The sequence below is a fragment of the Chlorocebus sabaeus genome, chromosome 7 (assembly GCF_047675955.1).
Source record: "Chlorocebus sabaeus isolate Y175 chromosome 7, mChlSab1.0.hap1, whole genome shotgun sequence".
Classification (NCBI taxonomy): domain Eukaryota; kingdom Metazoa; phylum Chordata; class Mammalia; order Primates; family Cercopithecidae; genus Chlorocebus; species Chlorocebus sabaeus.
This window is the reverse complement of record NC_132910.1, coordinates 131,177,630-131,202,556: the sequence shown is the minus strand read 5'-3', so window position 1 is coordinate 131,202,556 and position 24,927 is coordinate 131,177,630. Positions and strand designations below refer to the sequence as shown.

At 37.7% G+C, this 24,927-nt stretch overlaps 1 long non-coding RNA gene across 1 annotated transcript in view; it reads right to left on the bottom strand.

Moving 5' to 3' along the window:
* The window catches only part of LOC119622305 (uncharacterized), a 1,408,766-nt gene that overhangs the window by 903,016 nt on the left and 480,823 nt on the right, over positions 1-24,927 (bottom strand). Inside the window, exon 3 of the long non-coding RNA XR_005238953.2 lies at positions 10,126-10,162. This is a non-coding gene — a long non-coding RNA (uncharacterized lncRNA). The remainder of the gene's footprint in view (positions 1-10,125; positions 10,163-24,927) is intronic.

The window sequence follows — 24,927 nt, the reverse complement described above, 5'->3', positions numbered from 1 at the left end:
CCCAAACCTGGGATGGAAACTAGGTGGGGCAAAGGTGGGGACAAGGCAGCAGCAAGAAAACCAGATGAAGAAAAAAGGTGGAGACTTAAGACAGAGGAGGAAACTTCAAGAAAAATCTGACATCATAAAAACCGAATGCAGATCTCTCAGGGCTGCTGCTGGCTCATTCTCTTTCAGCAGCCCACTCTGCCTCATCTTTCAGAGTGTCCTGTCTCTCTGAGTCAACTCTCTGCTCTCTATTTTCCTTCACTAAATTCTCCTCTTTGGCTAAGTTGTCTCTTGGCTGAATTCTTTCTCCCAAGTTAGACAAGAACCAAGATTTGTGCACTTCCTGGTAACATTGCAAGTAACCTAGAAATGATTTAAAGTATATGGAAGAATGTGCATAGGTTATATGCATATAGTCATTTTTTTACAAGGGTCTTGATTCTCATATCTGTGGGGATTCCTAGAGCCAGTTCCTCAGGGATACCAAGAGATCACTGTATTTGTACGTACCATAGCCACATTTTCTGCAGACATCCCTGAGCTACTTTTGAAGAATACATCTAGAATTTAAACTTCACACTTAATGGCTAACTGAATACATGGAAGAAATAGTGTTGGGGAAAAGATAATAATTCAAAAATAAATATAAGTCTGATCCTGGATAATGGGAGAATAATCAACATTAAGTGTTTCTCAAAATTTAGTAAAGAATATACAAAATACCATGAAAATGTTCTCACACTTCATTTTTATTAAAGTGCACTTAATTTTATCTCCTTATAAACAGCAAATTCGCTCTTATAAAATTCAATAAGTATCCTCAAACTTTAAAAATCTGTAACACCAGTACAACTTAAAGTAACCGTTTCAAGTTCTTTACATAAAAAAGCAGCAAATCGTGCCATGCACAGCAAGATGGATGAGCCTGGGGGACATTTTGTTAAGTGAAGTAAGTCAGGTGCAGAAAGATAAACACTGTATGTTCTGACTCACATGTGGACCCTAAAAAAGTTGATCTTGTAGAAGTAGAGAGTAGAATAGTGATTACCAGAGGCTGGAGAGGGTAAGTGGAAGGGGAGATAGAAAGAAGTTGGTTAACAGAAACAGAATTCCAGCTAGGCAGGAGGAGGAAGTTCTAGTGTTCTATAGAGCTACAGAATGATTATCGTAAACAATCATTTATTATAATTTGTCAAATAGCTAGAAGAGACCATTTTGAATGTTACCAACACAAAGCAGCGACAAAGGTTTGGGACAACTGATATGCTAATTACCTTGATTACATATTGTTTACATGTCTCTAAACAGCACACTCTAGCCCATAAATATGTATAATTATGTTTCAATTCAAATATATATGTTAAAAACATGTAACTTTCCTGTCTGAAAAATAAACAAAAGAGACGTAATATATTATCACTGATAATGAAGTTTAGAGGGGACTAAACGGCCACTTGCAATATTACTAAGTTTTAAAGTGGAAACCTTTATAAATTCCATGTTCTATTATTTGTCAAGAAATGACTTAATTCTCCCAACAGTTTTCTGCATTCTAACAACAGTGAAACAGGTGATTACAGCTTTCTTGGCTTCAGATGGCTTTAACTTAACATTAACACCTTATTTAAGTGATTTCTCTTTCACTCTCTCTCTCCCCGCCCTCTTGTGGTTTCATACAAACGACAGCAGTACAATTTGAAATTGCATGGTACACAGTATTATAAGGTGGTTAATCAGGATCTCATTAGCATTCATATATCAACATATTTAAAGATTAATGAAGAATAAAAACACAGAGATGCACACTTAATGATAACAATCTCATGGGAAACTCATGAACCCCTGAAAATAGGTTTGAGGTTGTCCAAATTCTGGGAAAATCAGGTTTGAGAAACACATGAAGCAGTGAAAGTCACAAAAAAAGAGAAGTGTTTACATTTTGTTCGTTTGTTTGTATTCCAGGAACGATGATTAATTTTCTTTGGGCTAATCAGAGGTAGAAATGACGAGAGAACATTTTCAACCAAATGATATATATGAAAATTTTACATTTCCCTTGTAAGAGTTGCTGCCTCCAAACACACATTTTCCTCAGTGAGAGCAGTATTTATAATATGTATAAAACACTCCAGATTTTTGTTCTGTAAATCTATTCTTTCTGGGCTTTTAGCCAAGATGTAGGAACATGCTGATAACTCAGGTGACAATTTCTATATCACCTAGGTCATTATTATAGTTACAAATGGAATATTTGAGTTGTATAAAATTTATAATTCCATTTAACAAAAAAGGAGAGAAAAGCCTGACTTTTTGCATTATTTGCCATTTATTTCAACTGCTGCAGTTCTTTGAGAGTGGAAAATGGACGTTTACATGGTTTGAACAATAGCCACGATAGTCAGACTTACATTCTTGCCAGTGGGTGAAAAAAAATCAAAGGGCATCTTCAACTCTTAAGTAAACGTGAAGCTGCTAGAGGAAGCTGTTTCCTCCTTAATCCTTCAAATACTTGAATGTGGCTCATAGTTTTGTCCACAAATGCTATTGGGTATGTGTGAGTCTCCCAGGTCCTCTGCTGCTCGTTTAGAAACCCTCTGTTCCAACCATACTGGTGTAAGCAGATTTTTTTCTTTTTTTTTCTGTCTGATCTCCTCTAAGGAGGCTATTGTGAGTCTTGCCCTGCTAAGCTTGAGATCACTGTGGAGATACAGAGATGGGCAGACAAGGAACAAATGAGGAGGTGAATAAGGCCCAATAGATAGAAAGTTCTGAGCTCAAAGGCTGAGAAGCCAATCTTAGGTCTTAACTCCATGGGACAAAAGAGGGGAAAGGGGACAAATGATAACAGCTTTTGTGTTCTGAATGGGGAAGAACTGGTGTAAATGAGTCAATTGTAACCAGATGCAAGTTGAAGGCATTTAGGCAGATGGCCCTACACAGCACAGAACAGCCCTCTAGTAACGAGGCTTCTATGACTCAGGTAAACATGGCCTGGTCTAGGCATACTGAACTCCTGTTGCTGATTAAGGAAAGTAGGTTGCACTTTGGGAGGCCGAGGCTGGCACATCACTTGAGGTCAGGAGTTAGAGACCAGCCTGGCCAACATAGCAAAACCCCGTTTCTACTAAAAATACAAAAATTAGCCGGGCGTGGTGGTGCATGCCTATAATCCCAGCTACTGGGAGGCTGAGGCAGGAGAATCGCTTGAACCTGGGAGATGGCAGTTGCAGTGAGCCAAGATCACACCACTGCACTCCAGCCTGGGCAACAGAGCAAGACTCCATCTCAACAACAACAACAACAACAACAACAACAACAAAAACATCAAAAATTAGCCAGGCATGGTGGTGCATGCCTGTAGTCCCAGCTACTTGGGAGGTTGAAGCTGGAGAATCTCTTGAACTCAAGAGGAGGAGGTTGCAGTAAGCTGAGATCATGTCACTGCACTCCAGCCTGGGTGACAGAGCAAAACTCCATCTTAAAAAAAAAAATTAAAAAAGAGAAAAGTAGGTTGATGCTCTTATGATGGAGGCTGTGTAGCATGAAGCTGTTAGAATGTGTTAAAGTCATACTGAGCAACATGCAAGGATGTTCAATACCTATTGCAGAGCAAAACCAGAAGTAGGCAATAAAAGCATGTAAACAAACCCTGGAACATACACGGAGAAAATCCTCAAGCCCGGAGATCCAGTGTCTCACATTTTCAAGCAGTAGGACTTTCAAAGTGACTGCAGAACTGCTTGAGGGAATACGGGGATGGCACAGCTAACGAATGGTAGAGTGTTTCTTTGATAGTAAATCTGCGGCATGAATAATAAAATACTACTTGGAAATACTTCCAGTAGTTCACCTCTGGGAACTTATCTGAAGGGACTAATAGAGGTTGTACATATGTACAGAGGTTCTCCTCATGACATTGTCACTAAGAGGGAAAACCAGAAAACAAGGTGAATGTTCAACTGTGGTGCATGTGTAGCATGAGGCTGTTAGAACGTGATAAAATGATACCGAACAAGTAAGGATGTTCAAGACATGTTGCAGAGCAAAATCAGAAGCAGGCAATAAAACCACATATAAACTGCAGTACGAGTCCATGTTCCAACTAGGAACGGATGGCACCTCCTTCTTATTAGGATAATTTCCAGACAGTTAAAGAAAGGAACCATTGACAAAGGTGTAGGTGGAATGTTCAGAAAACCCAAGAAGTTCAAAGGAAAATTCTCACCATGCCGAGGGTGGCAGGGACAGAGAAGGGGCAGCTCCTACACCCCAGAAGAGAGTTGCTGAGGTAAGTGTGCCTGGACAGGAACTGAGAACTGTGGCCAAGGGACACAGACAGCTTGAGGTGATCTTGGAGGGAGGGAGCCAGAGAAAGAAACCCTGATCTCACTCTCTTATATCCTTCTCATCTCCCTGTCTATCTCTCTCCCTGAACAGACAAAATCCAGATCCAGAGAGACCTTGATGCCTCTCAGGAGAGAGGGCAGGATGGAAAACAGCGTATCTAAGAAAGAGAATTGGAATACAGTAGCCCCCCGACTCATTGAGGGCATACCTTCCCAGACCTACAGTGGATGCCTGAAACCACAAGTAGTAAGGAACCCCGGCTGGGCGCAGTGGCTCAAACCTGTAATCCCCGCACTTTGGGAGGCTGAGGTGGGTGGGTCACGAGGTCAGGAGTTCGAGACCAGCCTGATCAACACAATGAAACCGTGTCTCTACTAAAAATACAAAAGTTAGCCCAGTGTGTTGGCGCATGCCTGTAATCCCAGCTACTAAGGAGGCTGAGGCAGGAGAATCGCTAGAACCCGGGAGGCAAAGGTTGCAGTGAGCCAAGGTGGCGCCACTGCTCTCCAGCCTGGGTGACAGAGTGAGACCCTGTCTAAAAAAAAATAAATACACAAAATAAAAATAAATAAGTAAATAAATAAATAAAAATAGTACAGAAGCCGATATATAGTATGTTTTTTTCTATACTTATATACCTATGATAAAGTTTAATTTATAAATTAGGCACAGTAAGAGATTAATAACAATAGCTAATAGTAAATTAGGAGAATTATAACCATATATGTGGACCCTCAATATCCACAGGTTCTGCATCCTTGGATTCAACCGACCCCAGATTGAAAATAATCAGAAAGATTTTTCTAATTTACAAATTTACAATTATAAATAATACAAATAAAAATGCAGTAGAACAATTATTTCCATAGCATATGCATTCTATTCGGTATTATATATAATCCAGAGATAGCTTAAACTATCCAGGAGGATGAGTGTAGGTTCCCAGACCAAGACCCACAGTGATGATGCCGACGGCTGGATGTCAGGAGCAGCCACATCAGTGACTAGCGGGTGGGTAGTGTCTACAGTGTGGCTGTGCTAGACAATTGGATGGCCCAAGTTTGGGGCAGGACAGAGCAGGATGACATGATATTTCACCACACTACTCAGAACGGCACACGTTTTAAAATGGATGAATTTGTTTATTTCTGGAATTTTTCTTTTAATATTTTCGGGACCATGGTTGACCACAGGTAACTGAAACTGAGTAAGGTAAAACGGCCTATAAGAAGAGATTAGTCTATATATTGCACAGGTACCATACATTGATTATGTACAAATAAATGCATTAAAAGTCCAGTTGAACACTGGAATGCCAGTAGTAGTTATCTCAGAACAATTGGGTGATGGTGAAATTTTGTCTTCTTTAAATTCACCATGATCTAGGAGTTGCATTTGATGCTGTTTCTATAATGAACTTTCATCGTGGAAAGAAAAGCTTGCTCATGTTTATTTTATTGTATAATTCAAGTTGTAATATCTATGCCGATTTTCAGTGTGAAGGTTTTGTACTTGTTGTAATTATTTAAATGAAGAAAACTAATTCTTGGGAAATCTGAGGAGAAAAAGGTGGCCCAAGCACGCACCTTAATCACTCTCTAAAGTGGTGTGAGGCAAATATATTTACTCTAAGGTAAATGTAAAAAAGGAAATGTGTGGTGATGTGGAAAAAAGGATCGAATGCTAAATTTTATTCTATAGAGACGAAATTCATTTAAAGAAACCCAACATTTTATCTGGTTTTCTATGCTTTACATATTCATCTGAAATAGTGATACAAAGTTAGATCTCGCAAATATGTTAATGACCAAATTGCCAGTGAAAACATGTCAAAAGTTGGTAGGTATAAAGAAGCATAGAGCTTGATTCAGAAATAAAATAGAGGTACCATAGCTCCAGAGAACTAGGTACAATATCAGAATTATCAAAAAATAAAATAGAAATGCACGTGTGTCTTTGGCAAGGAAGTCAACAATATGTGATATAGATTTTAAAGAATATATGCAAGACAGGACATTCTAGATGTAAAAAAAAAGTTTCTGGATTTTTCAGTCTTCCAGGAAAAACTGCATGCTAAAAAAATAAATTTATTCAGAAGTGTTAACTTTAGATTTGAGTGCTTCTCATATCGTTGCAATGCTCACAATGGACACCCCTATCCAACTTCTAACCTATAAGCCCAGATAAACTTGTCACATGCTCCTTTTGTGATCATTTTAATATCAGTGTGTGGATTTATCAAAATTAATATAGGATTGCTGTTTAAAACAATCAAGAAGCAAAGAATGAACAAAAACATCCATTTGTCTGATTGGAGAAGAAATTGTTTTGTGACAGGTATAATTAGTTGGTTTTGGCTTGAGAAGAGTGAGGCAAACCATAGGAAAGTTAGACTCACACAGATGATATGATGAGATAAAAAAGGTATTTTCCGAAAGCACTAGAATCCAGCAGTAACTTTTCAGTAAAAATAGAAAATAAATCAACAGAAAACTTCAAGATAAACAATCAACAAATGTCAAAGCTTTTCGATTCTTTATTATTAAAGCACTTGGAATGACATTTAAGGGTCAATTAAAAAGTTCTCAGGGGAATCCATTGTCCTTTTTTCTTAGTCACCAGGATTAGTTAACTGTGCCCGGCAAAATGTGACATGCAGGTCTTCTATCATTTTTCCCAGGACTTTATTAATGTCATATATACATTGCATTATTCAAGCAGAGAATTTCTATTTAAAAATGAATCTCTCATTTATCACTTGTAAACTATTTTCATTTTTGGCTTTTTGCTATTAGAAAACACCGAGCTCCCTGTCAACACCAAGTTTATACTGGCAAGGAGCCTGGGGAGGGCCTGGCTTATTGAGTCGTGAGTCACATTACCACATGCAGTACATTTTGTCTGGTTTTCTTCTGTCTCGTATTTGCATATGCATGAGTAAATCCATAGAAGAAAAATAGCACATGAATTGCTTTTACGTGAGAGAATGACGTTGGCATATTTGAACTGCTTTGGGTTGTCAGAAACCCCAGTATTAACCGATGATCACTCTGCCGAGTTTAGCCAAGTCACGTCCTTCTCTGTTTCCTGATTGGAAAGACAAAAGTCTTGATTTCCCCAAACTTAACAAAACCGTTTGGCTCAGGTGTATGAGAATTTGTGATAAACGATAAATATAAATTACTCTTAAAATTTTGAAGGCAACTAAAAAATCCAAGGGGGTTGGAGAATAGTACAGAGAAGATTTAAAATAATGTGTTCACAATTTTCAGAGGAGAGCGAGACATCAATTTATGTCCATTTGAAATTTTTTATCTGCAGTGGGAGAAAGCGGAAAAAGAGAAAGAGAATATTTACGTGAAGTCTTGTCCGCATGTAGAAGCTTTATAACAAGCATGGAGAGGAGGCAACCCTACTTTCATAAGTTTACAGGGCTGCCTGGGAATGACTTTGGGCCTCAAATTCTTCCCCATACCAAAGAGATCATCATATTCTCTTGCATTTAGGTGAAGCCATTACAAAAGCTCATTAAAATGTAAACACTATCTTGAAAGGCTATTGAAACATTTTCAGTCATTTAGCTATTCAATTACCCAGCAGAGTTTGGAGAGAAAGGATTGCAAGATGCTTTCCTAAATAAAGGAATAAAAGAAGCTAGAACAGGCCCCACTTCTAAGCTTTAGTATGTAGTAAAGAGGACTAGGTCTCTGGACAGGAAATAGCCTAAGTAGCGGCACGGAAGAGAAGACAAAAAAGGAAAGAAGTATTTAAGATTCACAAACAGTTACTAAAATGAGAGTTGTTTGTGTTCACAAAATGCCTGTAAATCAATACCCGGGGTGTACACTTTGACACCAACAGAAGGTAGCGTCTTTATACAGAGTTTAGCAAGATATTATGCTTTATGTCGTAGATGTGAATATTCTACCAGGTTAGTACATTCAAGGCCAAGTTTATATACATAGAAGAAAAAAAAGAGACAAGCTTACCATAAAATTATAGTTGTATCAGATACAGCAATAAGGAATTTGAGGTTGTGTACACAAGATGAGATTGACTTTTAGGGGAAAGCAGGCAACCAACAAATTACTTGCAGCATGTTTATGGCAGTTGTGCAAAATAAGTATTATTATATTCAGTCTGAAAACTAATCTAAATGTCTCAGAGAGGTTAAGTAACTTGCCTGAAGTCACACAGCAAGTAAGAGCTGGAGGTAGGTCTACAAGTGAGTTCTAACTGACCCTAAAGCCTATATTCTTTTGACTACCCAGTTTGTATGGAAGGAGGATAAAACTTTCAAAATTGGTAACTTTTTTACTTTTCTTGATTGTTTTTCAACAATGTAGTCTAAACCATGGCTCGCATAACCTGTACATCATGTATTTATATAGCTTGAGATTAAACTTATAAAAAAAGAACTTTGTTGTAATTCTGTCATAGCTGCCAACTTCCATGACAAGGCAGAATTTGTGAATTACACTTTGGAACATAATTCTTCGTAGCTTACTTAACAGAATTATGGGCTCCTACCATAAGAGAGCAGGAATTTACAAGTAACAGACGTGCTATTTTCATAAAGCAAAGTGCCTGTAAAATACATTGCTTTGCTAACCACATAACTAGCTGTGATATTTAGCATGATGCTAATACATCAAGCTAATACACCAACATTACCTGATAGCAGAAATACAACCCCATAAATAATCAAGTATTAGGTGGAGGAAAGAGTTATAATTTATTAATTTACTTATCTTGGCAACATAATTACACACAGAGTTCCTCTGTTATTACAACCAGAAGCTGAATTCAAATGCCCTAAAGGCAAGAAGTTTCTCTCCTTACAGCATCCAAAATGTATAAAAGTAAAAAAGTGATTATACTCAACCAAGAGGTATAAACAAGTAGATCTTCCAAGCTAGAGCAATAATAGAGATTGATGTTTGCCAGGGATGCTGTAGAAGGCTGTCTTTTGAAGACATTCACCATGACTTGTTAGAGAAACAAAGACTATACCAGGAATACAGTAACTAATCACCCCTCTATATTTTCACTGTCTGAATGAATGCTTAGGGAAAGACAAACTGAGAAATAACACAATGAAGTAGACATTTTTGGGTATATAATAAAGTACAAAGTATTCTCTACTTAAGCATTTAGTTTTCTTTTAAACATCACAGAATTCTTGAAAATTTAAATACTAGAGTTAGCCAGCTCTAAAATTTAACTCATGGTTGCAACTAATACTTTGCAAAATTTGAAAATATAAATGTAGTCTGGTAAAACCTGTACAGTCTTTATTGGTAAGTAATATCTTTCAGACATAAGCATTTTTAACTTTCAACATGTATAAGCCATTCTCTGATTCCTATTAACCAAACAAATAACAAAGAAAAACTAAACAAAAAACAAAAAACAAAAAACAAAAACCTGTGACCATACTGTAAGTTACCAGTAATTTCCAGGAAAATTATCTACATCCATCTACAACTGAAACAAATGTGATCAAACTGAACTGTGTTAGTTGTATCTCACTTCAACAGGTATTTCTTTTAAAAATCATCAGGTTAATTAATTATTCTTACTAAAATAGAAAAATGTGCCAGTTTGTCCTTTATACTTAATGTCAGCAGCATGAATAATAATCTGGAGCTTAAGATAATTAATACCATACATCCTCGCCTTTGAACAACACAGCTGTCAGCCATGGGGCTTTAAGATTAACAGGCTCTTCAAAGCTACAAATCAGAAATGATGATAATTTTATATAATATTTCTTAAAAAGGCACTTACCTTTTAAATGGAAAACACACTTCTAGCAGCAAATTGCCTGTTAAAATAAAACATATCATTTATTGGTATCCAGTAAATGATATAACGAATGATGCATTGTTATACTAAGCACAATTACAGTGCAACTTAAAAAAAAAACTTTTCCTGACCTCATTTAGTTTCTTTTTTACCCAAAAAGAAAATCACCTCCTTGGTGGTAATAATTAAATGCTTTTCTGTTCATTGCATGTGCACTGAAACCACAAAAGCTAATGAGTTTCATGTCTGAGAGCAAAAGCAGAAATTACAGGGCACATTATCCAGGTCACGGGTGTAGATTGGAGCATATTCCACTCAATGTCTATAATGAGAAGCACGTGGATTAAGGTCTATTCCAGAAAATTTAATGGTTAGGTGTCATAGAGAATTTCATTTCTACTAAATAAAAATAAAATACCACTGGTAGAAGTTATTAATATCAAATGTACTCTTTTCAAATATGACATTAGTTATTCGAGTTCCTTATATACTTTTCACTGTACTGCGTTAACGTCTAAGAGATTTTTATTTACAATACGTCACAAATATCACTGAGATGAAATAAGGTAAAATCAAGGTTTCATGCAATGTGTACCAAAGGTTACACTTGAAACAAGCCGGCCAGAATCAATATGATATTTAATCCCAATCAGAGGAAAAGAGGGATAACTAGGAGAAACAGCAGCAGTAGAAGAAACTCTTTTGATTGTTTACTTTCCAGTAGAACCTGAATTGGTTTTCTCAGAAGTGAAAACCAAAAGTATCAAGTATAATTTCCTTAGGAACTCTGCTTTATTTGCATATGCAAGACTACGCAGATGCATTTTTTTTTCAGCTGTCTCTGTACGTCACAAATGCTGATGGTGAGTTTTTCAAATTATGGAGAATTGTTTTTAGCTTTGTTTTATTGTATCTTCAAAACAAGTAAAATCCCAATGCTTGCAAAATTGATAATGTGTAGATACTAATTTGTAAACAGAGGTAGATCATGTTGCAAATTCATCTCAGTTCACTTGAGTGTTAAACTGTCAGGACAGCAAAACTGCTTCTCACTCCAGTTCTAGATTGACTCTCGAATAAGATTTAGAGAGGGGTCGGGTGCTCAGGGATGGATGGAGTGGTCTGACAATTCTCTTGGCTCCTTGGGAACAGCTCTGCTTCTGAGCAGACCTTTCTCTCCCGGTGCCCTGTCTCTCATGTTGCACTAGTTGGGATTGCATTTCCTCCCTGATGGTGCCCTCTCAAGCAATTAAAGGCAAAACTGACTAATAGTAAATGAAACAATTAATATAAGTTTTCATCCATCTACAGAGATGATTTCAAGATGTCTCTGCTTTGATATAAAAAGAAGCATTTAGGGCAAAATAAATTTCTCAAGTTTTAGTTCTGTTCGTTTTTGAAAATAAACAATTTATTACTGAACCAGCAAAGAAAAACAGTTTTCTTCCTCTACTACTACCACAATAGCTAAATTTCCACAATCTCTCAAAATGGCTATTACTTTAGTTTGCCAAGAGTCGTTACAATTCTCTCGCTATTCATGCACCTAACCCCAACCCTAATCCTTTATCCACACAGATGTTGAGTGGTTTTTTTTTTGTTTCTTTTTTTAATAAGCAGGTATAATCAACTTTCAATCCTACTTAACTATTGCAACATTTTCTTTTTATCGCTCATTTAAAATCCTTGACATGGCCTCCAAGACTTGTTCAGAACTCTGCTGACTTCCCTGTTCTAATTTTCCCAGCACCCTCCTCACTCATCATGCTGCAGAGACACTGGCCTTTCTTTTTTGTTGCTAAAACGTGCAGCCCTGTTTCCTTTCTCAGGCTTGGGACCCTAGCAAATGTGAGAGCTGAGAAAGCCACTTCCCTCATCTAATTCTTGCTCTAACTTTTGAATCCCAAACATCCTCTCATTAAAGAGTCTTCCTCGAATCCTAAGCTGGATCCCTTTTGCAATATTGCAATTGTCTTTTGCTCAGTTTTCCATTTTCAAGCATTGCAGAGACAAATTCTGACCTCTGCTTAATCCCCTTTTGGATAGAGTGGACATAAAATTTATTGCTCATACTGGAAAAGTTTTGAGATTTAAAGAAGGAAGTAAACAAACAAGATGCTAGCACACTAATGTGATCCAGCACTGGGTTCGGCAAACCAGGGGCATATGGTCAACCACTCTGTGGAGGAAAAGTTATCATTTTGTCTTAAGGTTGTCCAACATGCCCTAAAGGGACGAGATGCAGGTAGCTGATGAGCTTGGAAAGCTGATGGCTACTCACATGACGTGTTATACAAACAGAGTTAAAGTGTGAACAATTTTTAGTGTTTTTCCCTGTTGTAAACAACTGTGATAAAACATTTCCCTAAACAGCTCAAAGTAACATCACAACAGTATGCAATGAATGTATCAGGTTGTAAAGAGCTGGACTATAGCCCAAATCAAGGCCACCAATTAAGCGATATCTGGGCTTCATTCTGTGCAAGCCAGGGCTGTAATTTCTCAGTCTTGCTGCCAACTTCTCTCTAGTTAGAAGCACGTTCCTATCCATCAGCTTACCAATCAAGGGCTGCAGCCACTGACCTTAACTCTTCTACCTGAGTGCACTGGTGATGGACATAAGGACAGTGGAAGAGAGGTGGCCATTTAGCTCTTCTCACAGCTTTGCAAAGTCCTCTTTGAAAATATTTTAGGGTGAGACACGTATACTATCTTAGTGTGAGGAGGGGCAATAGACTCTTCCCTTCAGAAACTCATCTTCAAATGAACTCTCCACAGAAAAGATAAAGAAGAAAAAGCTGGGAAGCCAGTTGTGGTGGCTCATGCCTGTAATACCAGTGTTTTGGGAGGCCAAGGTGAGAGGATCACTTTAGGCTAGGAGTTTGAGACCAGCCAGGGCAACATCGTGAGACCCTCATCTCTCTCTGTATATATATTTTTAAGTCAGCTGGATGTAGTAGTACATGCCTATAGTCCCCGCTACTCAGCAAGCTAAGATGGAAGAATTGCTTGAGCTCAGGAGTTTGAGGTTACAGAGAGCTGATTGGATCCCTCCAGTCTGGGTGAGACAGTGAGACCCTGTCTCAGAAAAAAAAAAAGAAAGAAAAGAAAAGAAAAAAAGAGCATGGGTATTTTTGATTTTTGAAATGAATCACCTTTTTTGACATGTTCAATACTCTGGGTAAGTTCATCTGTTTTTGTGAGGATGTGTGTGTGTGTGTGTGTGTGTGACACAGGAGTTATTGGGTGTGCAAGGTAACTTATTTTTCATTATTTGAAGGTTGAAGGGAAAGAGTGAGTGGAATTTAATCAGACAATCAGACAATGACAAATGGATAGGCAAAGGTCAAAGACATGGGGAAACCTCACAGCCTAGAATATTTCCAGCGTGCTCACTTGGCCCAAATTAGAGAAAGTCTTTGAAGGAGGAAATCATTCCGGAAGGCCTAGATCAGTATGCTGCTTTAAGATGATCCAACTTTTTAAGCAGAAGAAATGTGGATCAGTTTTAAAAGTTAGGCTGATATATTTCTGTTTTGGATAATCAAGTTAGCAAGGTGGTGGATGGCTACACCGAATGAAGCAAGCTGGTTAAGAGACCTTCACATTAACTGACACAATGGCCATGAGAGTGTAAATAAGGAGAGAGGCTCCCAAGGCATTTGGAAAGCATAATTGACAGATAGTTTTAACCATCTGAGAACAGAAGTTTATGGAATATCATTCTGATTTGGGGCTTAAGTGACTGAAGCACCATTTACTAATGCAGTGATCACAAGAGAAACAAAAAGGGTGCAAAATTAGGGAAGGAGAAAATAATGAGTTTGTTTTCAGATTTTTTAAGTTTTAGATTTTTCAAGTTCAGCAAAACACTCAGTAGACTGGGCTCAGCACTTTTATACACATTAGTCTCATTTTATAATTGAGGACATTAAGAGATCCTGTGTGCATTATCTTAAGGCCTTACAGCTACTGTGTGGTAAGGAAAGGATTTTACTTCAATTCCTTGACTTGAAGCTCCATCCCTGCTACAGAACTGGCTGGACAGCTTTTGAAATTATACCTGTGTACCACAGTTTCTTTATCTGGAAAATAATGGAGGTATCTCTCCTTTTGATTACCTGAGATATGTATTAGAATGTTAAGATTTAGTAAATAACGCAAAAAATCTATAAAGTGAATATACTAGCTGGCCTTGATGTAAGATCCTTTCAAAATCTAATCATTGATGGGAAATATCTTGTCAAAAAACAAAATGGAAATGGTTGTGTGGCACTGCCCTACCATTCCACATAGATTCCACTTAATTAGGGGACCAAAAACCATGTCCATGTCTACATTGGTAGAGAACAATGGATATGGAGCATGAAAAGGACCAGATGGCTCTTAAAGTTGAATCGGTTACCTAGAAAGACATTGACTCTGAATATTTTCATTTCTCTCTGTTTCAGACTGGCCTCTAATGTTCTTTTAATGCAGATTTTTATTTATGCATTTCATGGGTTGTTATGTGAATCTGTTGCTGCTGAGTATGTTGAATCTTAAGCCTTTTGTGAAAATTAGCATGATTCTTTGTAGTTACGAATAACAAATACATTCCTTTTGATAGAAAGGACAATTAAAATGTTTTATGGTTATCTTTATTCTTAAATTTTGCTCATATTGATTTATTTAGATTATAATCATCACTAAACTTAAAAAGATAGTATCAAATAAGAGCAGGTTATATAATGTCTATTTTGCTCTTTGCTAGAAATGGACCATTACAATGCCAAAATGCATTACTGGAGTAATTTATTTTCCTGGTTTTCGCCCTCCCCCACTCTACTGTGAAGATATGTTAGTGTATTCATCTAAGGTCTTGCATTTTTAGAGATGATAAAAAAGAATTTGTCATGCATACCATAAAGCAGAAATATTATTTATCACTGAAGTTAGTAGAGGGTTGAAACATGTTTAATTGTACAGAGTATGCAGCAGTAAGTCAGCTTGTGGAATTTTAAAAAGTTGCATTTAGGTAGAAAGGATTTTGTTACTTGAAAGGTTTAAAGAATTTTAAGAAATCAATTGCATAGTGTTTATCAAAAGTGAATAGCTTGAGTTTAAGAGAACTGACTCAAGGGTCACACTACCTGGGTTCAAAGGGTATCTCAATACCCCCTCACTACAGGGTGACCTTCAGTAACTCATTTATCTCTTTCTGCCACTAATTCTTTAACTGCAAAAGGAGGAAAATAATAGGCACCATCTTATAGGGCTATTGTGTTATAATTAAATGAATCAGTTTTTGTAAAGCTGTTAGAATACTGCTTGACTCATAATTAGCCTTCAATATAGGCTAGCTTTTATAATGTTTGAATGAATCTGTTTTTCTACTTTTTGCTATAATAGTTATCAAATAACATTTATTATGTAAGCTTAGGTTTTTCTAAATATGAAATGCCAGAGTGCCTCCATTATTTAGAACTCATCAGAAAATCAGAGAGTAAGAAAAAGTATGAGTAGCAAAGAGCTATCACAAACTCCACGCACCCAATTTGAAGTATGTTAGCTATACAGGAAAGTCTAGCATGTTTAGGTCCAGTGCTATGCCACAAGTGATACAACAACAAACAAGAACCTTCACTCTTAAGCAACTTGTAATCTAGCTGGAAAATGAATAAATATAGAGTGTTATGTCTTGCGTTATTGTTTTTATGAGTGGATTACAAGAAGAGAGGGATCAAAGAAACCATATGAATGTTGGCAGAAAGGCAGACTTCTGGAAAGAAGCTCCATCATATGGATCCACACTGCTGTTTTGTCATTTGTAAATTCACTTCTAGAATTATTCCCTCTGGACTAAGCCTCAGTATCAGTCTATCTAACAACTGAGGCCTCATTTCTAGTTATGTGCACTGCTGGACAGCACTTTTTTTTTTTTTGAGATGGAGTCTCGCTGTGTTGCCCAGGCTGGAGTGCCGTTGCACCATCTCAGCTCACTGCAACCTCCGCCTCCTGAGTTCAAGCCATTCTCCTGCCTTAGCCTCCTGAGTAGCTGGGATTACAGGCACCCACCACCACGCCCGGCTAATTTTATTTTATTTTTTTTAGTAGAGACGGGGTTTCACCATGTTGGCCAGGCTGATCTTGAACTCCTGACACTGATCTACCGGACTTGACCTCCCAAAGTGCTGGGATTACAGGCGTGAGCCACAGCGACCGACCAGCATCATTCATTTAATTAATATTTACTGAGCACCAACTAAGGTGAAGCACGGAAAGATGGCATCATGGACCCTTTAGTCCAGAGTTTTGAGAACAATAACAAAATGAACAAAGCCATACTGAATTCTCTGAACAAAATAAAACAGGGCATCATAATAGTGTGTGAGTGACAGAATCCATTGTATTTTGCATGGCCGTGAAAGTGCGCTCACAAGATGTGACCTGGGTGGATGAGCAGCAGCAGTAGCCAGACTGGGAGGATCTGGCAGCAGAGCGCTCCGGGAAGACGGAAGCACAACAGCGAGGGCCTGAGGGCAGAACGTTTGGAAACCACTAGGAGAAAGCCTCTCAGAGCGAGAAGACTTGGAAAAAAGCTCTGGAAGCTGGACATAAGACAAGATTTAGAACTTGAGGGCCACTTGCTAAGTGCAAAGGGATGACATGTGGGTTTGGGAGTGATATGGCTTGGATTCTGCACCCTCCCAACTATTGCAATCCCTGCCTTTGGAGGTGGGGCCTGGTGGGAGGTGACTGGATGATGGGGGCGGACTTCCGCCTTGTCTTTCTCGTGATAGTGAGTTCTCACGAGATCTACTGGTTTAAAAGGGTTAGCACATCTCCCTTCGCTCTTTTTCTCCTGTTTGGCCATGTAAGAAGTTCCTGCCTCTCCTCTGTCTTCAGCTGTGATTGTAAGTTTCCTGAAGCCTCCCCAGCCGTGCTTCCTATACAGCCTGCAGAACCATGAGACAACTAAACCTTTTTTCTTTATAAATTACCCGGTTTCAGGTATTTCTTTATAGCAGTGCGAGAGCATAGCTACAGGGATGAAAAGAGATGTCCAATTCATGTTTTTAAAGAGTTCTTCAGGCGCTACGGGAATGGAAAGCAGGGGTCTCAGGCAGCCGCTGGGAGAAGAATTCAGAGGCTACTGCATGGTGGGGGTCAGATGTGGTGGCTTCAATGGACATGAAGAGAAATGGATGATTCTAGAATAAATTTTGGAAGTAGAGCTCACAGACTTTGCTGATGGAGTGGATGTGAGAATGTGAAAAAGACAGGAATTGAGCCAACTCCTAGGTTTCTGGGAGGTAAGATAGATTAGGCTGCCAAGATGGGAGTCCAAGAGAAAAAAACGTACTTTGGGAGGAAAATAAAGATTTCTCTTTTAGCCCTTTCAAGTGTAAGGCACACATCGCCATGTTAGTGGCAATGTGGCGTAATATGCGTTCATAACAGAGGGACTGTGTTTCTCAACGTCAGCACTATAGACTTTTTGGCCCAGATATTTATTTGTTCTGGGGGCTGTCCTGTGCATGTCTGCATCATAGGATATGTCACAGCACCTCTTGCCTCTGTCTGCTTAATGACAGTATCTCCCCCACCCCGTTGTGAAAAACAAAAAATGTCTCCAGAAATGGCTGAGTGAGGACAAGGCAGTGGGCAAAATTGCTCAGGGTTGAGAATCACTGGGCTGAAGATATAAATTTAAATGTAAAAACACAGATGGAATTTGGCACCAGGAATGTGGATGATCTCACCGATGGAAAGATAAAAAAGAGTGGAGGGCTCACACTAGGGGACTTCACAACTAGAAAGAGAACAGAGGCTCCAGCAGAGGAGACAATCAGGCAGGGATTCCACCTGATGAGTGCGGTGGGCCGGAGTCCTGGAGAAGCAGTTGCCAGCAGGAGGGGGCGAGCACATGTGGCTCACATGAATGAGTTTGATTAGGTAAACGAGGACAGAAAAACAATCACTTCCAGATCTGTGTCAAAAGAGAACTCTGGTAAAGGAGCCATGAGACAGTCTCCATGTGAACATTGCTGTAACCATAAATCATTTTTGCAGGACATTTGCTTGGACAGGGGTCTGACAATGGATAAGAGTCAGTTGCTTATAAGCCCTTCCTTAATATGATTAGCTTCATTTGAGTTTGGTACACAAGGGGCTGGCTGCAGGTGAGGATGGATGAGAACTTCCCCCCATGGATTTGCACAAGAGGTAGAAGTACCTCCAGGGAGCAAAGTAGCATGGACCTTCAGCTCCCACCTGCCTCCTCCTTACCACGGAATTGTAGCACTACACTAATATCTGCCCTGCCACAGACCAAGGCCAGACTGCAAGAAAAGATGAAGTGTTCCTGCAAGGAAACTTATCATGCAGGCGGAAGGAATCTAGAACAGCAGGCTGGTCTCCGCTCTGAGGGCAGTGCGTCACAGAGGAGTGCCACCCTGGACCTAGCCTGTTTCTGATGCTGAAAACTTTCTCGACAGTCGTGCTGATCCCATGAACATTTGGAGGGGGGTTGCCACGGACATGAACTGGAGAAGCAGTATTTCCAAAACGCTGTAGTACCCAAGATTCAGCAGCATATAGTAGTGTTTTCCTGGCTTAGTAAAAATCCAAGTCAGGGAAGGGACAGAGAGAGCCTCATCAAGCTCCCAACCCCAAAAGTATTGTGATGGAAATTAAATCACAGCACAAGGGCTTGGAAATAGAAAGCTTTAGAGGCACTGTGACTAGGGGCTTTGGTGGCAGTTGCACTTTAGCCAGTAACAATGGCAGCAACTTTAGACTTCCAAGACCACCAAAAGTGGTGACTGATCAGATCTTCAGTTTCATCATGGCTAATTTAGCAGTGACACTTGAGATAATGAAGCAGAGACAGGCCAGCAGATTAATACAGGAGGAACTGGAGAGGGCAGGGAGGTAAGAGAAGAGAGAAGCTGAAGAATTCAGCCACAAAAGAGCTCATTAATGTGTGTGTGTGTGTGTGTATATATATATATGTGTGTGTGTATATATATATATATAATTCCTGCAGGATTAACTGTGCTGGGTCAGAGGATATATAGATTTATAATTTTAATAATTTAAATAGACACTGATAGATTAAACTTTTAGAAACTGACAATAATACATAACCTCCCTTATGAGTTGATAATAACAATTTCCCTAAATATTCACCAGCTCTAGATTTAAATGATCTTTAATTTTGGCAATCTGATGGGTTTAAAAAAAGTTTTCTCATTGTTGCTCTAAACTGTAATTTATGTTCACTAGTAAAGACAAACATTTTTTTTAGACATAGGCTCTTTGTACTTACTATTCTATGAAACATCTATTCATATTCTTTGCTTATTTTTTGTTAGAATATTGGTCCATGTATCAGTGTCTTATGCTGCTATAAAGAACTGCCTGAGACTGGGTAATTTATAAAGAAAAGAGGTTTAATTGACTCACAGTTCTACAGGGTTGGGGAGGTCTCAGGAAATTTGTAATCATACCAGAAGGGGAAGGAAACAAGTCCTTCTTCACACGGTGGCAGGAGGGAGAAGAATGATTGCCCAGTGAAGGGGAAAGCCCCTTATAAAACCATCAGATCTCCTGAGAACAAACTCACTATCACAAGAACAGGATGGGGGAAACTGCCCCCATGATTCAATTATCTCCTCCTGCTCCCTCCCATGGTATGTGGGGATTATGGGAACTACAATTCAAGATGAGATTTGGGTGGGGACACAGCCAAACCATATCAGTCCATTTCATATGTATTTATAGGAACTCTTTTTATATTAGGGGCATTATTCTTTATCATATTTCAAAATATCATCCTATTTAATATAGGTGCATTTCTGCAAAGCAATTTACATATTCCCATAAATCACTGATGTTTGTCTGATAACACTTCTCTGAAAACCCAAAATTTAGACGCTCCTTTGTGAAAGTCTGCACATACAACCACTAGAAAAGACTGACATTCCTATTAGTAGAACAGGTAGGGAATTTGAATTATGAAAATATATATTATTAATAAGATTTTTTTTCATACCATGATTAGGAAAAAACTGACCAGCTGTTTGTTTTAGGACAAGGATCTAGCTCATTATTCCTTTGCTTTGGAAAACACTTAGGTTTTCCTAAACCATCATAGGGAGTTTTTTCATTTAAGGTAGATTTCCCAACAAAAAGATAATCCCTGAGGTGCCATTCGTTGTTGGAATAAAAAAAGTCTGTGGTTAAATATATTTGGAAAATATTTTGTATTTTTATAACAGTTTTTATTAAAAGATTTTGCAAGTACTTTTAAATACTCGTGTTCATTTGAATTCCTTAGAGAAACTTGAATGTGCAGAATTCCCAAGATTATTGAACTACGGCCCTTAGAGATTTTCTTTTCCCGAGTAGTTTTTTTCCAGTGATGGTATTTCATGAAACAAAATTTTTGATGAATGCTGACTTCAGGAAATATCTTCACACTTCTCTGCAAATGAATGGCTTTCCTTGTATTTGCCTTAGCACTGCCATCTTGTCACCACAAATCCTTCAGAGGCAACAGCAAACCTTGTATAAAATTACTAGGGAACATTTTTGAAAAGATTCATAAATTCAATACAAAGTTTGAGTTGAGTTGGCACAACCTAAATGTAGTTAGACATTGTGCAGTAAAATAAAAAAGTAAAGCTCAGTGGTTTTGATTTTTCTTGTGTGTGGGTGGGGTGGAGGGGTTTGCCGTATCTCTATGAAGGTTATAAGAAGGGGTTACTCCTTTAACCCAAACAATATATGAAGGGATATGTGCAGAAAGATGGGAACTTAACACTTTCTGAGATGCCTTTACTAATTAGGGAGAGCTAAAACAGAATAATAAAATTATAATCTTTAAAAAATATTTTAGTATAACTTTGCTTATACTTATGATGAATTTTGCTTTCATTTAACTTTCTTGGAAGCTTCACACTTTTACAAAGTTATTTGTTCTAATTTCTCAGGCCACACCCTGATCGCCTTTGTTGCTATTCAATATAATTTTAAAATTGAGTTTTACCCACTTTTATATGTTCATGAAGAGTACAGATAAAATTATAAGGGATATATTGGTTGAGAGAATTATCATAAATCATCTATATGACATGACTGGCCCATCATGCAATTAATTAGAAGGTAATTTTGATAAAATATAAGTAAATGATGGATAATTACTTCTGAATTCCTACGCTTACCATTTTACCCATGGGTTTTAATAATTACTGGTTCTTCACTGTTCAGCACACAGGAACATTTCTTCTAAAAATGCAGAGTTATGCACTGCCTATTAAAGTTATTGCCAGCATCTTAGAAACTGAAGTAAATGCTTTCACAAATAGCAGTTCCAATGAATAGTGCTGAAATCAGACTTTTTTTTTCCATTGCAAATGCCTCAAGTAGTTGGCTCCTTTCCCATCGGCTACTTTGTAACTGCGAATATGACAACATGACGGTGATTCACAGATGCCAAAATATCATGAGCAGAGCAAATCTGTGTTCCAGATATGATAAGGTGAGAAAAGCAGAACTCTCGGCCCCAGGTGATTTCCATGAAGACACCCACATACGGCAGGCCTCACTATCTGTACCATGCAGCCGCCAGCTCTAGTAACCTGGCCGGGAGAGAAACACATCTACAAATGCAAATGGATGAAAAAAATAAAACCGGGTTGCATAGTAACATCTTAAGCAGATTTGAGAGATGTATGTTTGAAAAGCGTAAGCTTCAGCCTTGGAAAATGCTTTCTGTTGTATTCAACACATATTGGGCCAGAACTAAGAAAAATACATATAAATTATGAATGCCTTTAAAAGTCCCTTCTCCAATCCACCAGCCTTAGAAACAATGCAATACTGAGTGAAATAACAGCCTGTTTCTTATTTTTATCATAATATTTGGAACCTTATTTTAAATATATGTATGCTTTATAGATTATAGTTATACATCATTGGAACAGAAAAAATAGATTGTGAACATGCATCTTAGACCAGCTACACAATCATATAAACCACTTCTTATTCTTGCACTGCAATACTAAGGAATAATAGAATCACAAATTATACAAGACTGTTTTTACTGGTTGTACATATACATTTTGTATATTGAACTCATATATTCTGACTTCTGCCAAGCCTGACTGGCAGCTTAACTGATGTGAGCTCATTTACTGGCAGAATTTATACTTAAAGTCAATGTTTTCCATGTCCAATCCAGAAGAGACTTTTATTAGACAAAAGATAATGTAGATAAATATTATAGTAACTTTACCAGAATGAGAAAATCAAAGGTATTTTTAAGTCAGATTATGATTTCTAAATATATTGTTTAAAATAAATGTGAGAAAAAATAAGAATAAATATTTTTTCTTTTTTAAGAAATGAGAAAAAGATTTGATTAGAAAAAATAAGAAAAAAAAATTTAAAAAATTGTCAATGTTTCTTCCAATGCATACCGTAATGGCATTACTTGGATGTATCAGCATATGTTAAGCAACAGCGCTATTTTTGAAAACTATACAGTATAGGAAAATAAGAGTTGTAACATAGACGGTTTTCAAGCAGTTTCTTGTCAGTTTGTATGGCAAGCTACAGATGAACTGCAGAGTATTTACAGACGTTAAGCTCTCTAAGAGAAGGATACTTGTTGGTTTACCATTGTGTTTCAACATTTAGTAGAGAGCCAAACACGCAGTAGGTGTTTAATAAACATCTGTGGAATGAATTCATGAATAAATCAAGAATTAAAGTCAATTTTGGAAGATGAGGCCTAACCAAAATATTTTGCAAACTACCCAAGTCCAGCAATCAATATTAAATATAAACTACCTTATGCCTTACTACAAAGAATTGCTCAAAATGTGTCCTTATCAATTTCCTCCTTTTTGAGGTGACACGAAGGAAGAAAAAGAACCTATTATCGTGTAAAAACCATACTTTGGAAAGCAATCTCATAAAAAGTGGAATTCTATAATATAAGCTACTTATTCACCACATTCTATTGAAAAAGGCTTGGTCCCCACCCCAGGGTATCTCTTCGAAGCTTCCTGCCAATATGACATCCAGAGCAATGCTAGGACAGAACATGTTCATTTCAACATTCACCACACACACTTTACACATTTCTGACAATATGCCTTGATTCTTTGAATGCTTACTATATTCCAAGCACACACTACGTTCTGAACACATATAATCTCATTGAAGTACATGCTGCTATTATCCCTATTATGCAAAGAAGAAAACTTAGACTCACATAGGTAAGTAAATTACCCAAGGTTGTGTATAAAGAAAGAGGTGGGACACTTATTAAACAGTCAGAGAAAAATTATCTAGCTTCTTAGCTAGATAGCATTGAGAAGCCTTATAAAGGAGTAAGGCAAGAGAAGGACTACATTGAGGAAGAGACTGAGAAAGATTCAGACTAAAGAATGTGTACTGGATTTCTAGATTAGGAATGCAAAACAGGTTCAAAGGAGTATTTGGAAGAAGCTAGGTAGCAATGCATTGAGCAATTAACGAATAGTGAGAAGGCAAATACAATGGATTAGCCTCCTGGAAGAATAAGGAGATAAATTTGATTATGTGTAGAGAAGAAAGGGGGAGAAATATATCCGGTTGCTAGAAGAATGACCTAGGAATGTTTTTAGCCCGAGAAGCAACAGATTGATTTAGGAGACAGATTCCTCTTAGGGTATGGGATGGAGAGCAGTCTTTAGATTCAAATGAGAGCTGTCTGTAGATGCAGAATAAATCAGAATGAAATGCAGATTTCATACCCAAATGTTGGCCTTGCATGTATACATTCTATAATAATTGTCTATATTCATCGCATATATAAATGTTTATTAAATAATGCAGGGCTGCCAATATTTCCAGCACTTTATTCAGTCATGAGCAGTAAGCAGTGATAAAGGCATGTGCATGGTTCCTGTAGTGGGGCCCAGAGACCAAAGGCTCAAACCTGACCTTAGGAACCTTGGTGCCTAGCAGACAACACAAGAGAGATTTGCTTCAGTCCATGACGAGCTTCATTATTCTGAGATTATGTAGGAGGAAGACCTAAGCCAGTGGGAGGGAAGAAGTTTTCAAAAAGAGGTACAAGAAAAGAGGTACAAGAAGTTGAATATAACAGTTAAAATTTAATACTTAAATAAACATACACATAGGAGTTAGGGTATATTTATACATATATAGATACATGTACAGTCTATCAGTGTTGAGTTTCAGAATCTGAGAACATCATGGAAACCATATTTGAAACCATGATCTCTAAGTGATGGGAAGGTTTATAAAATACCACAATACAATTTTCTTAGTTTTTGAATATGAATAGACATAGACTTATTTTGGGTATTTTCTTTTTCAATTAGAGAATTATTCAGAAATTCTGAAATTTGAAGTCATATTGCTTAATACCTAATTTGAATGATTATTTTTGAGAACCAAAATTATGAGAAAAATGGAATTAAGATCCTTTGGAGCAAATGTCTTAATAGATAAATGTAAAATAATAAGAGTAGAAACCATGTAATATTTATTCCTCACAATTTCACTGGGTTGGATAATATTATTATTAGTATTTTACAGATGAGAAACTTGAGGACTAAGAAGTTAATGAGCTGGCCTCTTTAACCCAATAGCAAATGTAATACTACCTGTATTAAGGACAACTCTGGGAATATGTCATCACATAATTTGTAAGGTTAAGATGGAATAAATAGACCAGGCATGGTGGCTCACGCCTGTAATCCTAGCACTTTGGAGGCCAAG